Below are 18,011 nucleotides of genomic sequence, written 5' to 3'. Positions count from 1 at the left end.
TTTTCGTTTGGTGACATCAGCAGAGAGTACATCGTTTCTTCATCAAGAGCGTAATGGAGTGGACAGGCATCACACCGCCCACTCCCAGCCCACTTAGAAACCAGGAGAAGGTCTTAAAATCACCAGAGCTACAGGAATCATAAAAGAATGTTACTCACAAATGGCAGGAAAATAGATTCTTGAACAGACTGGGGAGGTGGTGATGGACTAGTAGCATCATTGGACTCGTAATTCAAAGAGCCAAGCTAATGCTCTGGGGCCCTGGGTTCAAACCTCACCAAGGCAGCTGGTGGAATTTAAAATGAGTTAATGACAATCTGTAAATGAAAGCTGGTCACAGTAATGGTGACCCGTGGCAGCCATCATTGATTTGCTGTAGAAGCCTATTTGATTCACTCATGCTCCTTTTGGCAAGGAAGTCTGCCGTCCTTAGCTGGTCTGGCCTACATGTGACTCCAGACCCACAGCAAGGCGGTTGGCTTGTAACTGCCCTGTGAAATGGCCGAGGAAATCACTCAATTTAAGGGCAACGAGGGATGGGCAACAAATGCTGGCTTTGCCAGCGATACCCACATCCCGTTAAAAAATAAAAACTAAACCTCCTGACCTTCTAACCTTTAATAAAGCAGCATGGTAGCATTGTGGATAGCACAACTGCTTCACAACTCCAGGGTCCCAGGTTCGATTCCAGCTTGGGTCACTGTCTGTGCAGAGTCTGCACATCCTCCCCGTGTGTGCGTGGGTTTCCTCCGGGTGCTCCGGTTTCCTCCCACAGTCCAAAGATGTGCAGGTTAGGTGGACTGGCCATGATAAATTGCCCTTAGTGTCCAAAATTGCCCTTAGTGTTGGGTGGGGTTACTGGGTTATGGGAATAGGGTGGAGGTGTTGACCTTGGGTAGGGTGCTCTTTCTAAGAGCTGGCGCAGACTCGATGGGCCGAATGGCCTCCTTCTGCACTGTAAATTCTATGATATGATATGGTAAATGCTTGCATTTCGAAGGCCCATGGGCACGATTCTCCCGAGTTACGAAAAATCGGGAAGCTGGCGTCAAAAACGGGCGCGTTTGACGCCAGCCTCCGCCCCCCTGACCGGGAAATGATTCTGCTCCCTGGTCGGGGCTAGCATCGCGCGGCCGTGAACTCCGGCATCGCGGGCTTAACGAATTTCGTTAAGCCCGCTAGCCAAAGTTAGCGATGGTTGACGCGTCAGATGACGTCAGCCGCACATGCACGGATTGGACGACTCCAACCCGCGTATGCGCGGATGACGTCATCACGCATATGCGTGAAACCCGCGCATGCGCGGGCCGGTATGCCCCTCAGCCGCCCCGCGAATGGATACAGCGGGGCGGTGGAGGGAGAAAGAGTGCGCGAAGTAAGTACCCGCTGCCCGCGATGGGTGGGCACCGATCGCGGGCCCATGGCTACCTTGGCACGGCCGTGGTACGGGTGTGCCAATCGGTGCCATGGTTCCCCAGATCGGGACTTTACGGCCGTTTTTACGAATGGTCAGACCAGGTGTGTTTTACGTTCATAAAAACGGCCGTAAAGGCCTTGGAAATCGGCCCATCGGCCAGGGGTGAATAGCTGCTCGCCGTAAAAAAGCAGCGGGCAGCAATTCGTGTCGGGAGGCGGGCGTGAGGGGGGGGGGGGGGAGAATAGCGGGAGGGCGTCGAACCAGCGTGTCTGTAAAAATTTACGCCGCCCGCTATTCTCCGAATTTTCGTGAGCGTGGAGAATTGCGCCCTCTCTGAGAGAAAAGATTTATTCGAATTGTTGTCTTAAATGTGTGACCCATTATTTTTAAACTGTGACCCCCTAGTTCTAGATTCTCCCACAAGAGGAAACCATCTCTCCACATCCATCACGTCAATACGCCTCAGGGTCATAGAATCGTAGAATCATAGTATTTATAGTGCAGAAGGAGGCCATTCGACCTATTGAGTCTGTACTGGCCCTTGGAAGAGCACCCCATTTAAGCCCACCACCTCTACCCTATCCCCGTAACCCAGTAACCCTACCTAATCTTTTTGGACACTAAGGGCAATTTAGCATGGCCAATCCACCTAACCTGCACATCTTTGGACTGTGGGAGGAAACCGGAGCACCCGGAGGAAACCCACGCAGGCACGGGGAGAACGTGCAGACTCCGCACAGACAGTGACCCAAAGGACAGCACGGTGGCGCAGTGGATTAGCCCTGTTGCCTCACGACGCCGAGGTCCCAGGTTTGAATCCCGGCTCTGGGTCAATGTCCGTGTGGAGTTTGAACATTCTCCCCGTGTCTGCATGGGCTTTTCTCCCACCACCCAAATAGATGTGCAGGTGAGGTGGATTGGCCACGCTAAAATTGTTCCTTAATTGGAAAAAATGAATTGGGTACTCTAAAATAAAAAAGAAATGACAGTGACCCAAGCTGGGAATCGAACCTGAGACCCTGGAGCTGTGAAGCAACTGTGCTAACCACTGTGCTACCGTGCCGCCCATACCGTGCCATCCCGTGGGTCTTATATGTTCCAATCATGTTGCCTCTTACACTTCTAAACTCCAGTGGATATAAGGCTAGCCTGTCTGGCCTTTCCTTTGAAGACAGCTTGAGCATTGGTAGGGTGCTATTTCAGAGGGTCAATGCAGACTAGATGTGTTGAATGGCCTCCTGCTACACTGCAGGGATTCTATTTGGTCTCACTGATCACAGCTGAAGCAAAATCTCTCTTCTTTTATAGTCAATTGCCCGCTAAATAAATTATAACATTTTATTAACTTTCCGATTCCTCCATATTAGCCTTTTGTGATTCATGCACTAAGCACCCAGATACCTCGGAATCTCAGAGCTCTGCAATCTCTCACCATTTTGATGATATGCTTCTTTTTTATTCTTCTTGCCAAAATATACAATTTCACATCTTCCCACATTATGCTCCACTTGCCAGACCTTTGTCTACCAGCTTATGTCCCTTTGTAGCCTCCTCCTCACAACTTACTTTACTACGCAGGCCCACAGATCTTTGAAAGTGGCGACACAAGTGGACAAGGTAGTCATGATAGCATACGGAATGCTTGCCTTCATTGGACAGGACATTAAGTATAAAAACTGGCAAGTCATGCTACAGGTCTATAGAACCTTGGTAATGCTGCACTTGGAATATTGCGCACAATTCTGGTCGTCACTACCAAAATTGATGTGGAGGCTTTGGAGAGGGTGCAGAGGAAGTTCAGCAAGATGTTGTCTGGTCTGGAGGATGCTGGCTATGCAGAGAGGCTGAATAGACCCATAGTGTTTTCATTCGAATGACGGAGGTTGAGGGGTGATCTGATAGAGGTCTACAAGATTATGAGGGCCATGGATAGAGTGCCTGGGCAGGCACTCTTACCCAGGGTGGAGGGGTCAGACACCAGGGGGCATAGGGTTAAGGTCCATGGGACAAGGTTTAGAGGAGATGTGTGAGGCAGGTTTTTTACGCAGAGGGTGGTTAGTGCCTGGAACAGGTTGCCAGAGAGGTTGTGGAAGCAGATATATTAATGGCGTTCAAAAGGCATCTCTACAAATACATGGACAGGATGGGTATAGAGGATACAGCACTAGGAAGTGCGGAGGGTTTTGGTCAAGGATGGTATCATGACCGGTACAGGCTTAGAGAGCCAAAGGGCCTGTTCCTATTCTGTTTTGTTCTTTGTATCATCTACCAACCATACCAACTGTCCGTTCATCCAAGGTATTTATTTAAATTGTAAGAAGTTGAGGCCCCAGCACTAATCCCTGTGGCACACCACTGGCACATCCCACTAAACAGAAAAAAAACCCATTTATGGCGATTCTTTGCTTCCTGTTAGCTAACCCATCTTCTATTCATGTTAATATGTTACTGCCTTTACCATGGCTTTTATTTTTTGCAATAACCTTTGATGTGCCACCTTATTTAATGCCTTCTGGAAATCCAAATACAGTACATCCACCGGCTCCCCTTTATCCATAGCCCGTGTGCTATCTAATTCATTCCACTCCCTCACAATTTCCCCATAGTCTTGAAATTGTTTCATTTTTAAGTATTTATTCAATTCCCTTTTGAAAGTTATTATCAAATCTGCTTCTGCCACCTTTTCAGGCATTGCAATCATAACACTAAATAAGAAAAACAAATTCTCCACATCTCCCTTACTGACCTTTTTTGGCAATGATTTTAAATCTAAGTACCCCAGACACCAACCCTTCAAAATAAAATAAAAACAGAACATGCTGGAAATATCCAACAGGTCAGGCATCATCCGTAGAGAGAAACTGAGTTAATCCTTCAGCTCAGTGATAACCCTTCATCTTCCTTATCGACTCAATGAAATCTCTTCATAATTTTTATCACCTCCATTGAATCTCCTGTCAACTTTCTCTGGTGAATCCTAGCCCCTCCAGTCTCCTCACATAGCTGTCCCTTATCCTCAGTACAATTCCCATGAATCTCCTCTGCATGGCTTTGACGATTTTTCAATTCATCCATGGGATGTGAGTATGGCTGGCTGGGCTGGCATTTATTGCCTACCCCTGATTGCCCTTGAACTGAGTGGCCAATGCAGAGGGCAGTTAAGAGTTGGCCGCATTGCTGTGGGTCTGGGGTCACATGTAGGCCGGACCAGGTAAGGACAGCAGAGAGCATTGGTGGGTTTCTCCCAACCGTGCACCGGGCCGATGAATCACTGCAACCGCGACACATCGCCCCGACGCCGGCGCGCGATTCTCCGAGGTGCGGAGAATCGGCGCCATTTGTGGCAGTGCGTTTGGCGCGACGCCGGTTGAAGGCCGCTGTCCGCTGCCTGGCGGCCGAGAGGCTGCGCGGAAACAGCAGAGTCCCGCCGGCGCCGTTCACCCCTGGTGGCTGCCGGTGGGAACTCTGCGCGAAGGGTCGGGGGGCGGCCTGTGGGGCAGAGAAAAGCACTCCTTCACCGGTGGGGGGGGCCTTTGATAGGGTCTGGCCCGCAACCGGTGCTCACCGATCGGCGGGCCGGCCTCTCCTGCCCCATGCCTACTTTGTTCCGCTTCCGGCCCCAGACCCCCGTGCCATGTTGCGTTGGGGCCGGAGCGTTCCGTCAGTCTACCGCTCATGTGTCAGTTGGCACTTCGCCACTGCGCATGCGCGGGTTGGCGCCGCCCCAAGTCCACGCCAGGATGTAAGGCTGGAGCGGCGTGAACCACTCCAGCGCCGTGCTGGCCCCCTGTGGGGGCCAGAATCCCTACCCCCGTGCCCGTTTTGCGCCGTCGTGAAAGGCGACGGCATTCACAACGGCGCGGACACTTAGTCCCACGATCGGTGAATCGCGCCCCATAAGTGAACCAGATAGGTTTTAATGATAATCGGCAATGATGTGATTTTCACCATTAGTCTGCAAACCTATGGTGGGGACGATAGCATGGGATGGAGGATCAGCCATGATCATTTTGAATGGCGGAGAAGGCTCAAAGGACCAAATGGCCTACTCCTGCTCTAAGTGTCTCTGTTTGATAGCTGATTTTTGTTGAATTCAAATATCACCATCTGTCACGGCGGGATTCGAACCCAAAATCCCAGAGGGTCTTTGGATTGCTAGTTCAGTGAAAATACCCATCCCTTCCAAAGTGTGAGGCCCAGAAATGGATGTGAGGCATGAGACTGGGAGCAATTTTGAATGATGTCCTTTCAGGAGCCTGACCCACTCAACATGTTTATCCATCGGGCGCCCACGAGACTGTCGACAGAAAGACGAATGACGCAAAGCTGATTGCATCGGAAATCTGTCACAGCACCATGTGCCACATTGAATAAGGTCAGAATACCCCAGACATGTGCAGGCTGCTACATTCTTTAAAACATGTTAAACATTCCCACTAATGGGTTCTCGTCCCAGAAGAGACATGAGCACAAAATCCAATTACACCTTTCCTGAAGAATGTGTAAATGACCTTATTCTTCACCACCAACAATTCTGGCCCTTTCTCCCAAACACTCGCAAAACACTTTCAGCTTTACTGCTTACCAATTTCTGTTCTTTTTATGCTTCTGTTTTTGCATTTTTACAAGAAGACTTATTACTTGTAAGAAGATGAAATATTTCCACTTGTATCGCACTATCACAAATTAGGGAAATATTTGCAGGGCTACGGAGAAGCAGTAGGGCAGAGGATAACTCGTTCAAAAGGTTGGTGCACGCATGATGGGCTGAATGGCCTCTTTCTGTGACTCTATAAAAAGTAAACATCTCGGATATCACTTTCAGCATCTTTGAGATGTAATTGGATAAATAAGACAAAAGCAAATTACTGCGGATGCTGGAATCTGAAACGAAAGAGAAAATGCTGGAAAATCTCAGCAGGTCTGGCAGCATCTGTAGGCAGAGAAAAGAGCTAGGGCGGAATTCTCCACAGGAGGCTGAATTCGTGAAGGCCGTCGTGAACTCGGCCGAGGTTCACCACGGCCCCGGAGCCCGCTCCCCGCACCTAATTCACCCCCACCCGGGGGGGGCTAGGAGCGGGCCTCCGTCTTTCTCGGTAGCGTCCTCGTCACGCCGAGAATGTGAAGTCATCCATGCATGTGCGGGTTGCCGGTTCCAACCCATGCATGCGCGGATGACTTCATCGCGCAGACGGCACGAACCTGCGCATGCGCGGTGGCCGTCTTTCTCCTCAGCCGCCCGGCAAGACGTGGCAGCTTGATCTTGCCGGATGGCGGAGGGGAAAGAGCGCGCCCGTTTTGGACGCTGGCCCGACGATCGGTGGGCACCGATCGCGGGCCTGTCCCCTCCCGAGCACAGTCGTGGTGCCCCCGTCCCAATCGGGCCCCTAGATGCCCCAAATGGGCATCTGGCGCCCGTTTCACGAATGCAGCGACCAGGTGTGGTTGCCGCCATCGTGAAACGGGCGTGAAGGGCCGGCCGCTCGGCCTATCGGACGTGGAAAACCGGCGTTCACCGTGAAAAACGGCGAGCGGCGATTTTTCCGAGCCGGGGGGGTGCGCCCCGCCAGTGGGGCGTACAAAATGTCGGGAGGCCCTCCCACGATTCTCCTAGGCCGCGTGGGGAGCGGAGATTCATGTTTTGAGTCCGATTACTCTATCCAGTCAAAACTGGATAAATACAATGCATGACAGACTTGGTCACTTACTGAAATATAAAGTGCCGAGTGACTCACCAATTCAATGGGTTGGTTCGCTCTGATGCTGGCCTCATTATGGGGTCTGAGGGAAATGTTATGGTGATATTTAAACCTGTCAGAATTTTCTTCTTCATGGCATGGTTAAAAAGATAATGTGACAAAGAATTCCGGAAGAAAATATATAAAATAGGTTCAATGGCCTCAAATTAGGGCTGTGTGAAGGCACATCACTATTGCTAGCCAACATGGAGATGATTGGCCCATTCTCATCACCTATCAAAGGGCGGCATGGTAGCACAGTGGTTAGCACCGTTGCTTCACAGCGCCAGGGTCCCAGGTTCGATTCCCGGCTTGAGTCACTGTCTGTGTGGAGTCCGCACTTTCTCCCCGTGTCTGTGTGGGTTTCCTCCAGTTCCCTCCCACAAGTCCCGAAAGACGTGCTTGTTAAGTGAATTGGACATTCTGAATTCTCCCTCAGTGCACCTGAACAGGTGCTGGAATGTGGCGACTTTCACAGCAACTTCATTGCAGTGTTAATGTAAGCCTTCTTGTGACACGAATAAAGATTATTATTATAGGCTGTAGGCAAATTGGGATTGATTATGCATAACCCCACTCGCTGCATTTTGCTGGAGACAGCATGCTGCTTTAACAGGAAAAGGTAGTGCAGGAACTCCATCACTAACAACACTGTGGAATGTAGTTCCCTCGCTACATCACACAAAGTGCAGCGATACAAGAAGGTGGATCACCACCACCTTCTCACAGGTAAGTACATGCGTGCAATAGAAATGCTGTTCAGCCTTGGTCAGGAGATCTGTTTGCTCTAGTTTTTAGAGGCAATGGTCATCTTCTACAAGAGAGGATGTAACCACCGCCACTTGACTTTCAATGGCATTACCACAATCAACATCCTGGGGGTTACCATTAATGAGAAACGGAACTGGACTAGCCACATTAATACTGTGGCAGGGCAGGTCAAAGGAATCCTAGGGCAAGTAACTCACCTCCTGACGCCACAAAGCCTGTCCGCAATCTACAAGGCTCATGCTAGGAGTGTAATGGAACACTCTGCACTTGCCTGGATGAGTCCAGCTTCAATACCACCCAGAACAACGCAACCCGCTTGATTGCTCCCCCTTCCACAAACATTCCAAAATGCACTGCAGTAACTCACCAAGGTTCCTTAGACAGCACCTTCCAAACCCATGGCCACTATCTGGTGTTTCAGCTTCCAAAAATGAATTAAAATTGACTTCATTTTGCAACCTCGCAGACTTAATATGGTGTTCACCAATTTTGGATCATGGCTACATTTTCCACTTCTTTGGACCGCAGTATTCTGGCTGGCAAGATACTGAAACTGATGGCAGAAGAGGATATAAGCAGGAACACAGATTAATGACACAAGAGGAGAGCAGCATGCTCCAAGGTTGAACTAGACATCGACAGTGTAGGAGGTTGGAGGAGAGAGGTCCTCTATCCATAAGTGGCCACGATTCCCTTCAAGCTGCTCAAAGATAATGGGAATCGAAAGCTGTGGTGATCAATGCCAGGCTTTCAGTCCCAAGAACCTGGATGCTGTGCCTCAAAAAGTTCAATGACCTCACACGAGTGGTCAAGGTCAATGAAAGCATCTCTAATGCCAGATGTTAACAGCTGTACCAGCATCCTCACACTTGGCTTCAATGCATCAAACATCCACCTCTCACCCACCAACAATCTTTATCAGTCCCAACACATCTGTACCATTCATGTGCTTCACCTCACTCTCACACCGGCCTCACAACAACGTCTCACAGCTTTCACATGCTGCTCTCTCTCTCATTCAGGACACTGTGGCAGGTGTCTGGAGGCAGGGACCGCCGGCAGGGCAACGGGCGTGGCTTTATTTAATCTTTCATGGGATGTGGGCCTCGCTGGCAACACCAGCATTTGTTGGCCATCCCTATTTGCACTTGAACTGAGTAGCTTGCCACACCATTTCAGAGGGCAGTTGCGAGTCAACCACATCACTGTAGGTCTGGAGTCACATGTAGGCCAGGTCGGGGAAGGATGGAAGATTTCCTTCCCTCAAGGACATGAGTGAACCGGGTGGGATTTGACAGAAATTGACAATGGTCTCATACTTACCCTTACTGAGAGGAAACTTTTCAATATCAGATCAGTACTTGAATCCAAATGCCACCACAACAGCGGCCTATCCTAATGGAGGAAGTGACGGTCAGTATTATTGGTGTGGCCATTGCTGAAGCCATGACCAGCAGCAGGCTGCACCAATCGAAGGTGATGCATAATCCTCTTTGGTAGGTCCTACTTCCCCCTCATACTGCATGGTCTGCTAATGAAACCTAATGGGTCGCATTTAACGATCACAATTCTTCTTGATTTACAAGCTGCAGATGGGGGATGATTTTCCTCCCCCACTCCCACCCCTCCCCCCCACACCCCCCAACGCCCATCGCCCAACCCAATATTATCCTTGTGTTGCCTTTCTTTAAGGTACCCAAGAACGGCAGCCTGGCAAGGAATGGTGGGGAAAAAGCAGTGGGAAGAGCAGTAAGACTGTGATTAAGAAGACACTCAATCTCAGACTTGAACACTGGCACTGTCCTTACCCTGGAAGAGAGTTTAGATGGGGTATCTGAAAGGTACTGGGCACAGATGGCCTGCAGCCAAGGCTGGGGACAAGGGTGGAGAGCGTACTAGTTTGTTCAGGGGAGAAACTGCATAGGGGTTCGGCACAGAGGATTCCTATGGGAGTTTTCATGGCGTGGTGTATATCAAAAGGCAAATGCAAGTGCACAGTAAAATGTTTGATGCATAGCCTGGCCTGACACAAAGCCTGTAGTCAATGTTAAGGAGCATTCCCACCTCTGAGCGGTGTAGAGACAGTGTTTAGTTGAAGCATTGAACTCTCAAATAGTATTGCTGGCACCAAATCAGTATTGCCTCACATTAATGCCCTGAGATAAATAATGTCCAGCGCGGCCAGCACCAGAAGCGCGCCCGCACAGCAACTACCATTTTGGACACAAAATGGCACCTTCAGTGCCCCAGGATGTATCGAGCCCAATTTCCTGGCCTATAGCTTGAAAGCAAAATGGCTGCCATAAACCATGGGATGACAGCATTAAACTGTCTGAATGATTTTGTGATAATTAGAGGCCAGACCAGAGGAACAAAGGACTGAATTTTCTCGAGTGAGTTGCTATCCTGATGTCGGCCTCAGTTCCGGGATGTGGCCCACTCGCAAAGTTCACTCTTCCTGGAGGCGAACGATTAAAAATGGACGTCGGGCGTGTTGCAAAATTGGGGAGTCTGTTCGGCTGGCCTGTGGTTAGAGCCACTGGCCACCTTCACAGTGTGGGTGCCAGTGCAGTGCCAGTGGTGGTGACACGGTCGGGCTGCTTTCATTAGGAGGATTGTTGCAGCAGGAGTCACATATGCGGAGACTTGAGCCTCGTTGGAATGGCTGCAATGCCCCCCTTCTGCCTTTGGGAGACCTGCGAATGACTACTGGCAAATTATTAAATGATCTCAAATGGTTTCCAGCTCACGGTCCCCAATATGAAGCCTCCCCCCACTCCCCCCCCCCACCCCCCCCCCTCCTCCCCCCCCCCACCCCCCTACTCCCGCAACCCACTCTGTTGCATCGCCGGGTTTTCCCTCCTGCCCCACCTCCATACCCACCTCTGCGGGGCTGGGAAAAATCGGCCCAGGTGGTCTGCTAATGATACCTAATGGGCCACGTTCATCGCAATTCTTCTTGTGAGAAGAAGGAAGATCATCACCGATTTTTTTGGCGGCTAAAATGCCGACCCAATTCCCCTTTTGATGCGGCAGCACCCGTGAAGCAATGGCACTTTCACAGAGTTGGGACATTATTGCACCATCAGTGGTGTCAACACATTACAGGGTCCTTCTCAGAGATTATTTTTGCCAAATGACAGCAGTCAGCGATGGGGAAGTGGAAAAGCGGAAACAGCATTTCTAAATGCTGAACAAAATGTGTGTTTGAGGTAACTTGGACTATCTCCAATGGAATGTCAGATTCCCCTTTCTTGTCGCAGTTGCAGCGAAAGTTCAGAAGTAAAAAAAAAAAGACTTACTGTCAGGCTTGTGGATTGGCAATGAAGTCAGAGTTTATTTAAGGCCTGGTTTGCCAGCCAGAAATCCTACGTGCATTCATAATTCAGAGCTAAAGCTAAATGGCTGACTGTTGAGAGGGACAAACCTCCAAACGGGAACAGTGGGCGATAATTGCAGCCATTTTGGATTGGAGCTGTCACTCGGGTTCATGCGAAAAGCCAAAAGAGGACGGCAGCCATCTTTTAATGGAGCACCGTCACCTCACACAGTTAGGTGTAAATCTGTGTTGGGTGAAATGGGGCTCAATTACGACCCATTGAAACACCAGCACTTCACAGAACATTCTCCGTGACCGATAGCTCTTGTGGGCTGGGCATCCCTCTGAGGGAGCAGCAGGTTCCCCCCCACACCCCCCCCCCCCCCCCCGCTCCCTTCCCTCCCCCACACAGTGCCCCCATCGCCAGCCACCCCCCCCTGCTCTCTCCCACCACTGCCCTCCTTCAACACATGTAGACGATATCAGGGTGGGATTCTCCAATCCCCCAGCCGCGTGTCTCTCATCCACACGCGGTTCGCTGGCGAGGGTTTTCTATCCACCCGCCATTTGTCAATGGGAATTCCCATGGAAACCAACCCATGCTGCCGCGAAACCCACTGCTGGGAGTGCGCTACCAGCGGGAATAGTCAATCCCGACGACCAGGGAATTCTGGCCTTGGCCTTTAACCCCCTGGACAAAAAAAAAAGGTCAAACAGAGAGAGATCACACTCTCCGCCTCACATTCCTGCAAAGCTCAGGTGATTAGAGGACATCCCAGGTAAATCAGCACAGGTAGAGGTTAACCTTTCAAATGCTCGGTACACTGCGCTCATTACAAAAGCTACCTTTAAATTATTAACGTGACAACCAGTGTTAGTGCAGTTACATCAATCAGTGCATTACTTCAGTCAGGATACTCCCTCCCAATTACATTGAAAAATAATGCTGCCATGTTCCAGTAAATTATAAAAGTTTACAGAACAAAATGTAAGCGTTAAGGAGAACTTCTATAATTTAACTCTTACCTGATTTGTCTTTGCTGGTGTTGATGCCTCTTAGTCTAAAACATAGAACAGCACTGGAGATTTTCAGGCCTGCGAATAGTGTCTGCCCCCTGGAATAATGACTTCCTTTGGAGTGTGATGAAGAAAATGGCTTGGCTGGAAGGGGAAGGAGTGATAGACTTGAGTTAACTGCTCTTCAAACCCTATGGGTCTACAAACATCAAATTAACCATTCAGAAAACCCTTTGCTGGTTGCTGTGACAACCCGGCAGTTTCGAACGTATCTTTCATTTTTACAGCCTGACTTTTGTTTCACTTCAGTAGCACATAGGTTTTGCGGAAGATCATAAAACGTACCAACCACTTATAGCGGCGCCCACGGTTACCAAGCATGTAAAAGATTGGAAACCTAAAATAAATGCCAATGGATTTGCATTAAAACTTCCAACTTCTCAACTTTTACTTTTTAAACCAACTTGATCATACCACACCGTTTAAACCAATCAAGGGGCACGTTGCATATGACCTTATTGCTAATCTGATTGTTGCATCTGGTCTTGCAAGAAAAAAACCCTAACACTTCTTCCTGGAATATGGGCAGTGGTTTCTACCCGCAGTCTCCTAAGCTGTTTCCTCTGTCACGCTGCTCAGTCTGTTGCTGCAAGATAAGGTTGTGCAAAAAAGGAACGGATGCTATCCTTATCTAGCCCCTATCTCTTCATGCAGATACAGCAAATACACCCTGCACAGCAGGTGCAAAAGTGCAAACACACTACCACAAATGTGTGGAAGTGATATTAAAACATTGAGAGCCAATTAAACACATGTGCGCATTCACCGACGCTCAAACAGACACGCACACATACACATTCACACACACACGCACCCATGCACACACGCGCACAGACACACATATACACACACATGCACAAACACGTATACATACACACATACATTCACAGACACACATATAATTGGACAATCTGAATTCTCCCTCAGTGTACCTGAACAGGCGCCGGAATGTGGCGACTAGGGGATTTTCACAGTAACTTCATTGCATTGTTAATATCAGCCCACTTGTGATAATAATAAATATTATTATTATTATTCACACACACATGCACAGACACACATACGCGCACATACACACACACACATATACACACAAACATGCACAGACTCACACATACGCACACACACATACACACACACACACACACATGCACAGACACACATACACAGACACACATACACACACATATACACACACACACACACACATGCACAGACACACATACACAGACACACATACACACACACACAAGCACAGATGCACATAAATGTAAGCATTGCTCACAAGGAAGAGGTCTGATTGAAGGGTTTGATGAATGCCACAACGCGCAATTGGGTTTATGTCACCCTATATTCTGGCTCAGTGGGAATCAATCTGAACTCTGAAGTAAAAAGTTGTGGGTTCAGAGTTTCTGAGAAGAAAACTCTAGATCCTGAAATGAAAATGAAAAATGAAAATGAAAATCGCTTATTGTCACGAGTCGGCTTCAATTAAGTTACTGTGAAAAGCCCCTAGTCGCCACATTCTGGCACCTATCCGGGGAGGCTGGTACGGGAATCGAACCGTGCTGCTGGCCTGCCTTGGTCTGCGTTAAAAGCCAGCGATTTAGCCCAGTGAGCTAAACCAGCCCCAGTTTCTGAGAAGAAAACTCTAGATCCTTGTGGAAGACCTGCTAATTAGCTCCTGTCCCTGTCTCCATCCACACTGCCAATTTATTCAATTTGCCTTCAATTCCATGGGTTTCAACCTTAGCTAATTGTCTCTTATGTGAGACTTTATCAAATGACTTCTGGAAATCCATATGAATAATACCCACAGACATTTCCCTGTCTACTAAGTTAGCCACCTCTCCAAAGAAACATGATCAGGCTTGTCTGGCATGAACTACCCTTTGCAAATCCAGACCGGCTCTCTCCGATTAGCTGATGTTCAGCCACTCCTATCTTTAGGTAAGGGCAGTAAGAAGTCTTACAACACCAGGTTAAAGTCCAACAGGTTTGTTTCAAACACTAGCTTCCGGAGCACTGCTCCTTCCTCGGGCGAATTTAGTTAAGCACTCCAGTAATTCCCAGAGAGTGGATTTAAGGCGAGCTGATCCACAATACCCTGATTTCCCACCCTCGTCTTTCATACACGGGGGAGTGACATGGCCAATATTCCAATCAAAAAGAATTTCACAAATTGAGAGAGCCATGGGAGATAATAGTTATGGCACCTTGAATGTTCGCACCTACCTCCTCTAAAACCCTGGTGTGGAAAGAAGGGCATGAGAGTTCTACCCTGAGTTCCTGCCAATATTGTTCATGGGAACAGATTATCGAGTCATTACCTCATTGCGATTGGTGGGATCTTGCTCTGTGCAAATTGGATTGCTGTGTTTCCTATGTTCCAGCAGTGGCTACACAGCGAACAATACTTCACTGGTTGCAAAGAACTATAAAAATGCAAGCCTTCCTTTCCGTCACATGTCAATCACTTATGCAATATTTCCCCCATCACATATATAAAGAGGCTATGATTTAATGTTGGATGGAGACAGGGAATGCTTGGTTACATCAGTGTTACTCTTTTTTAAAATTCATTCACGGGCATGGGAAGGCTGTAGCATTGTGGTAAAATCACAAGACTGAATCCAGAGCCCATGGCAATGGTGAAATTTGAATTCAATTAATCAGTCAGAAAAATAAAGCCAGTCTCAACAATAGTGACCATGAAACTATCGTCGATTGTTGTTAAATTTGTCCATTTGATTCACCTTCATGGAAGGAAATATGGGGCTGGTTTAGCACAGAGCTAAAGAGCTGGCTTTTAAAGCAGACCAAGGCAGGCCATCAGCATAGTTCAATTCCCGTACCAGCCTCAAGTGCTGGAATGTGGCGACTAGGGGCTTTTCACAGTAACTTCATTTGAAGCCTACTTGTGACAATAAGCGATTTTTATTTCATTTCTTTTTTCCAAATATGCCATCCTTCCCTGGTCTGGCCTACATGTGACTCCAGATCTGCAGCAATGTGGTTGACTCTTAACTGCCCCTCTGAAATGGTCTAGCAAGCCACTCAGTTCAAGGGAAATGAGGGCATGGGCAACAGAAGCTGGGTCTTGCCAGTGACTCTCATATCGCCACTTCTAACCTTATGATGGGAGGAAGGTCATTGATGAAGCAGGTGAAGATAGTTGGGTCTCGGACAGTACCCAGGGAACTCCTGCAATGATGTGGTGGGGTGAAGATGAGTGACCTCCAACCACCATAACCATCTTCCATTGTGCTAGTTATGAATCCAATTAGCGGAGAAATTGCCCCGCTGATTCTCATTGACTCCAGTTTTGCTAGGGTTCTTTGATAGTCAAATAATGAAACTATTGAATTTGAAAAATGAAAATCGCTTATTGTCACGAGTAGGCTTCAATGAAGTTACTGTGAAAAGCCCCTAGTCGCCACATTCCGGCGCCTGTCCGGGGAGGCTGGTATAGGAATCGAACCGTGCTGGTGGCCTGCTTAGTCTGCTTTAAAAGCCAACGATTTAGCTCAGTGAGCTAAACCAGCCCCTGACCATGGAGAACAGATTGACTTTGTAATTGAGTTGCTATTGCTCTTAATGTCAAGGGGATATAGCTGGATCCTGTCTACTTGGAGATCATCATTGCCTGGCACTTCTGAGGCACAAATGTAACTTGCCACAACTTCAAGCCTGAATGTTGTCCATGTCTTACTGCATATTGGCATGGACTCTTTGAGTATCTGAGGAGTCGCGCATGGTTGTCATCATGGAGCTGCTGAGAATTAAAGTATTATAATTTTCTCGTAGAGTTCTCAAATTGGGGCTTGTAGAAAGTTTCCAGGTCCAAAGAAGTGGTGGTGGCCATAAAATATTCAAGCAGCATACAAATGAATGGTGGATTTGGGGTGATCTGGGAAATAAGAGCAGTGTGCAGTCATCACATGTGCGGTACAGTGTGGGCTGGGCTGTCACACCTAGCAGGGGAGTACTAAGGAAGGTATAAATATCACCAGGTAGACCAAAGTGGACACCAGGTAAATTCAGCTTTGTTCAAGAGAGGGGAGTGTTTTAAATATTTCCATATTACAGACGGTCTAATGAAAAGGGGCTGGTTTAGCTCACTGGGCTAAATCGCTGGCTTTTAAAGCAGACCAAGCAGGCCAGCAGCACGGTTCGATTCCCGTACTAGCCTCCCCGGACAGGTGCCGAAATGTGGCGACTAGGGGCTTTTCACAGTAACTTCATTGAAGCCTACTCGTGACAATAAGTGATTTTCATTTTCAAAAGGTGAGGTGCGGTTACTATGTTACAGGGATAAGTTGGAGGCTTGGGCTAAGTGGGGTGCTCTTAGGGTGCAGTGGTCAGCACTGGGATTACGCCACTGAGGACCCAGGTTCAAATCCTGGCCCTGGGTCACTGTCCATGTGGAGTTTGCACATTCTCCCCAAGTCTGCGTGGGTTGCACCCCCACAACAAAGATCTGCAGGGTATGTGGATTGGCCACGCTAAATTGCCCCTTAATTGGAAAAAAAATAATTGGGTACTCTGAAATGAAAAAGAAGTAGAGTGCTCTATCCAAGGGCCGGTGCAGACATGATGGGACAAATGGCCTCCTTCTGATTCTGTGGTTCAACATGCAGAACTTTCATTTTATGAGCATTAGAGTCAGGCAAGGTTGTGTCATTGAAGCAACTGTCCACCATTTTATTCACTGCAATATGAACCTCCTTTCCAAAACCTTTCCAACTCCGGTCGTAGAATTTCAGTTTGCAGATGATGATTTTGCGGGAACTCACCCAGAAATGGAACAGGGGGGCGGGACAATGGAGGCAAGAGGACCAGGTGACATCTCCATACAGCACGTGGAAAAGGTCACTTAAAATAGGTCTATTAGACTGAGGGGTTTATAGACAGATTTCATAATGGATTTTGTAAGTGTTGTGGTGATCCACTGTGTAATTGTGTGTGTGCCTATATTAGGGGATGTACAGTAGTACCTATACTACAGGTTCGCCGGTAGCCCCTGCCGGCTAGCTCCGCCCACAAGGAGCCGTATAAATATGCATGGCTTCTCCTGAGCAGCCATTCCACCATGGGCGGCGCCATCTTCTTCCCCCAGGTCCACGTGCGGCCAATGGGCGCCGCCATCTTGCCCCGCGCCCGCAATGTGCGCTGCATGGGCGCCGCCATCTTCTCCCCCACAGGTCCTTCGGACATCGCCATCGCCACCATTTTGTCTCCCCCTTGGGACTGGACCGCTGGACCCGGGTCACTGCCGCTCCTCATCAGACTCCTCGGACGCACGCCCAGCTGCTCGCCTCCATGACGCTGGACCAGTCCCGTCCTCACAACCTGGCCACCGCTTCGACGACGGTGCTAATCAACGGCCACGCGACCTCCTGCCTACTCGACTCCGGGAGCACCGATAGCTTCATCCACCCGGACACGGTAAGGCGCTGCTCCCTCGCGGTCCATCCCGGCAACCAGCGGATCTCCCTGGCCTCCGGATCCCACTCTGTCCCGATCCGAGGTTTCTGTTTGGTCAACCTCACCGTGCAAGGCGTTGAATTCAGCGGTTTCCACCTGTACGTTCTCCCCAATCTCTGTGCTACACTATTACTGGGCCTGGATTTTCAATGTAACCTCCAGAGTCTCACCCTCAAATTCGGCGGGCCCCTACCCCCACTCA

General features: G+C 48.9%; 1 protein-coding gene across 13 annotated transcripts in view; it reads right to left on the bottom strand.

The window, feature by feature from the left end:
- mbnl1 (muscleblind-like splicing regulator 1) overlaps nucleotides 1-12,624 on the bottom strand; it is a 347,533-nt gene extending 334,909 nt beyond the window's left edge. For 11 of the 13 annotated variants that reach the window (XM_038815101.1, XM_038815099.1, XM_038815105.1 and 8 more), the window contains exon 1: nucleotides 12,272-12,406. The gene's annotated coding sequence lies outside the window, so the exon portion shown is untranslated. Of the gene's footprint in view, nucleotides 1-12,271; nucleotides 12,417-12,607 lie in introns of those variants that run through there. The other 2 variants (XM_038815110.1, XM_038815097.1) reach the window with 2 other exon arrangements.
- Nucleotides 12,625-18,011: the final 5,387 nt, after the last annotated feature.

Source organism: Scyliorhinus canicula, chromosome 13 (genome assembly GCF_902713615.1).
Source record: "Scyliorhinus canicula chromosome 13, sScyCan1.1, whole genome shotgun sequence".
Classification (NCBI taxonomy): Eukaryota; Metazoa; Chordata; class Chondrichthyes; order Carcharhiniformes; family Scyliorhinidae; genus Scyliorhinus; species Scyliorhinus canicula.
The sequence above is the reverse complement of the archived record's forward strand: the minus strand, read 5'-3'. Positions and strand labels throughout refer to the sequence as shown.